Source organism: Pelmatolapia mariae, linkage group LG10_11 (assembly GCF_036321145.2).
Source record: "Pelmatolapia mariae isolate MD_Pm_ZW linkage group LG10_11, Pm_UMD_F_2, whole genome shotgun sequence".
Taxonomy (NCBI): domain Eukaryota; kingdom Metazoa; phylum Chordata; class Actinopteri; order Cichliformes; family Cichlidae; genus Pelmatolapia; species Pelmatolapia mariae.
In genome coordinates this window covers 7,113,847-7,118,123 of record NC_086236.1, presented here as the reverse complement: position 1 = coordinate 7,118,123, position 4,277 = coordinate 7,113,847, and positions in this window count along the sequence as shown.

Here is a 4,277-nt window from a genome sequence, read left to right as displayed (position 1 = left end):
AGTTGGTGGTGAGACCTGTTATGGGTTATGGTTCGTAGACTGTGGCACTGGAAAAAAGCATCTGCAGGTGGCAGAGCTGAAGATGCTCTTATTACCTAGGGGATGACCAGGATGGAGAAGATTAAAAATGAGTACATCAGAGGGACGGCTCAGGCTGAGCAGTTTGGAGACAAGGTTAGAGATGCAAGACCGAGATGGTTTGGACATATATAGAAGAGGAAGAGAGGATATGCTGGACAATGAGCAAAGAATGGCAGGCAGGAGGAAAAGAGGAAGATCACTAAAGGAGGTTCATGGATGTAGTAAAGGGGGACATGCAGAGGGTGGATGTGGCAGAGGAGGATGCTAGGGATGGAGTGAGATGGAGGCAGATGATCTACTGTGGCTGAAAGAGCAACTGAAAGAAGAAGAAGGAAGAAAGACTCTGGAGGAGGATGCTGGGGTGGATGGTGGGTGTACAAAGTTTGACTGACTCTTGGTTCCGAGTCCCATTTGTGGTTAGAATTAGACAGCAAAAACATTACGCATAATAAATGGTGGTTTGAACACCATGTTAAGATGTCACGTTCACATCAATAAACTGTAATTACTCAATTTTGCAAGAATATTTTTCAAAAATTCTCATTTTGAATTTCATGTCGAGGATAACGGTTTATGTACTTTTCTTATTTTTGCGTGAATAAAATTCCACCCGCACAATAGTTTGAGGCCTCGATTGTTGTTGTCCTTGTTTCATAATGCAGGATTTTTTTTTAAAAATGGCAGACAAGTCTGCACTGCAGGCAGGCTCACAGATTTGCTGCTTGAAATAACCAACATTTAGATGACAAACTTCATAAATATCATCTAGAAAAACCTTGAGATCTTCCAGGTAATCAGCTCGAGGGACATATGGAGGATATGGACATCCAAGTTCAGAGAAGATGAATAAAAATGGATGTATTGAGGGATAGTTTAATGAAAAAAGGGCTGCTGTCATAAATAATAAGATACAAATCAATAAATTGGGATAACTACACTCTTAGGAGGTAGTTTACCTATCAAACCTTTACTTTTACTGCCAGTGCTCAGCGCTGTCTTGCTGAAATAAAATGTTCCATGTTACTTGGCCACGTGCACTAATCCCCCAACATATGGTAGAGATGATGGCTTTTCAGCTGTGCACTCATATCAAGCTGGATGACCTGCATGTATAATATTTCTATGTATTTATTATTGAGTATTTTGAGGCAGCACAGTGATCAGCACTTTTGCCTCACAGTACATGAATGAAATGAGGCATTTCCCTCTGGGTATTCCAGCTTCCTCGACGGTCCAAAGGCGTCAGGTGAACTGATGATGACATGATAAATAGACTGACTCTGTGTTAGCCCAGCTCGAGGTGACGCCACCTCAGCCATCTCTGAAATAGATGCACTTTGCCTCTGTTATCATCAGTTCATCTTAAACAAGCTCAGGCCTGAAGAAGGCGATGAACTCACTGGACGGTTTGTTTTTGGGTTCTGGGGCACACAGACAGCCCACGCTGTGATTTCCACTACAAAGCCATGTCTGTTTTCAGTGTAATGTTGCCTCAGGGCCTGAAGATCACAACCTTTTCATACTGTTTTTCTGACCTTTTTCCTTGTGTACAGAGACTTCCCCGAATCTTTTAATAATATCATGTTCTGTTATCAGTGAAATCCCCGAATCCTTTCTAATTTTTCTAAAAAATAACATTGTTCATAATTTGTTAAACTACCTTCCCACTCAGGCTTTCACAGTATGTTGAACCTCTCGCGTCTCTAATCTTCGGAAAGACTAGTCCTCTCTCCCACTCATGCTACTGGTCTGATGCCAGTTAACCCAATCTGATGGGAGATCCTGTAATGAGTGTAGTCAATGTAGCAACTTAAAAAAAAGCATGTTGCTGACACTGAGTTAACACTTCCCAGTATTTCAGCATTTCAAGTCTTATTTATGAAATAATGCTCTAAAAAATAAGAAGCTTAAAACAACTTTATGCTCATGCTTCCTAAACACAGAGGCTGTTCCCTGAAGCAGTTTCTCAGTCAGGTGAGTAAGCAGAGCAGCATAAACCGTTTTTTCCTGTGGGACTCTGGCACCGCTCACCCAGCAGGGGGGCAGGATGGAGGGACGCTAAGTCAGCACGCTCCTAAACAGAGCCACATGTCTGCAGGGTGGATCTGAGCCCTCGAGAACCCACTGGATCATTTACACCATGAGGAGGGAGAAAGCACCAGTGCATGGTTGGGCTCTACAAGGGAGTGTGCGGTTAGGCTTTTACAAGCGACAAACTTAAATAAACAGGAAACCTGGCTCACATGGCCATCACGATGCAGTAAATAGGTTTTTATATTTGCCTGCAGGAGCAACTATAAATCCTGGAAACATTTTTGGGGGCTGCCGTAGCTGTTTACAGGCCAAAAGTGAGAGGATGCATGATGGTTATGTACAGCCAAACAGGGCTCGTGTCACTCTATAAAAAACGGTTTGCAAATGTGTTGCAGTTCAAGAGGTGGGGAATGTGTAAATGAAAAAAAGGACTCTTGTCAAACTGTCACTGTGTGCAAGAAAAAAGATGCGAATGTTCCCAATTTTAAAGTCTGGCATTCACACTGGGAATGACACAGCTGCCCGGTATAAAATGTGTACTGCTCAGTTTCCTGAAGCACCCGTAGAGGAAAAACTGGTTATCGCTAAGCAACAGTCTGCAGCAGTCACTCAGCACATTCAGGTTACAGGTCAAAGGAGAGAAAGAAAAGTATGTGGAGGATATTTCTCTTTGCTTTTCCAAGCAAAGCAGTTCAACATGACAGAAAGTGCATGTGTAATTCTTTCGTTTTGTTTTGCCAAGCGGGGAAATCCCCAAATTACCGTTTCAATAAAGCCTTGTCACAAAAGCCGTCTGGTTCTGAAGAAGTGGTGAACTAATGTGTTTTTATTGGCCACCAATTCTTAGTCATTGCACGTGGAGGTCGTCCAGCTGATGTCCTGATAACCTTCATTATACTTCCCTCGGAAGAGATCGGGTGGAGGTGGAGGGGTGGGCGTATTAGAATCCTCCAGCTTTAACTGAAGAAGTCTATTACAAAGTAGAATATTTAGACAGAAAACTGCGTATAAAGGCACGTGCTTTGAAATTGTGAAATCCTGATCTGTTAGAGCAGGGGTGTCCAACTCCAGACCTCGAGGGCCGGTGTCCTGCAGGTTTTAGATGTGTCCTTGATCCAACACAGCTGATTTAAATGGCTAAATTACCTCCTCAACATGTCTTGAAGTTTTCCAGAGGCCTGGGAATGAACTAATCATGTGATTCAGGTGTGTTGACCCAGGGTGAGATCTAAAACCTGCAGGAAACCGGCCCTCGAGGCCTGGAGTTCAACACCCCTGTGTTAGAGCATAGACTGAGCGGTGCGTTTTTTTTATCCAGGTTTGGTTTTACTGCTGCGGTAGTGCGTTTGGGGATCATTGTCAGGCTGAAAAATGGAGCTGTTGCCAATCAGATAGTTTTCACATGGATTTGCAGGGAAAATCAAAATCTTATGGTAATTTTCAGCAGCCCCAAACCATGACAGAGGGTCCACTGTGTTTCACAGATGGGTGTTGTTGTAATAGGGGTGCAGGTACCTCTCCTATGACTCTCCTCCGTACATACTGACAATTTCAAATTTGAATTCATCGCTCCACAAGACCTGTTTGCACTGATTTTTAGTCCAGTTCTTAGCAAACTAATGTAATTTGACATACCTCAACCTTTTCTCCCCATTTCCCTTCTTTAAGAATGGCTTTTCTTATCCTGAGGCTTTTTAAGGACACGCTGCACACCATGCTTTTTGCCCTTTGGGAATCACCTTGTTGTTGCAAAAATACTTTAAAAATGTAAAACCCTGTCTGAAAAAAAATAAAAATGGGAAATTGTGTTTTTTTTAGTTCCTTGTGTGCCTTCATGTGCTTAAATGACTCATAGATCAGTGATTAGTGGCGTAACAAACAAAAAAATTTCCTCTGAAAAAGGTCACGAACAAGGCCTGGACTAAAAATGAGTGAAAAGCAGCCAATGTCCAAAAAAAAAAAAAAAAAAAAAAAAAAAACCATTCAGGAAGTTTGGCTTGGACCCAAAATCTAAAGAAATAAGGGCTGTGAAGACTTTTGCACAGTACTGTATGGTAAAAAAATTAACAGTGTGTGAGTAGGTATGTAAAAAGCTCCCTTTTTAAGTTCTTTTTCAGCTTTTTACCTGCTCAGCTCTCTAAAGATTCACTTTATTGCTCTTA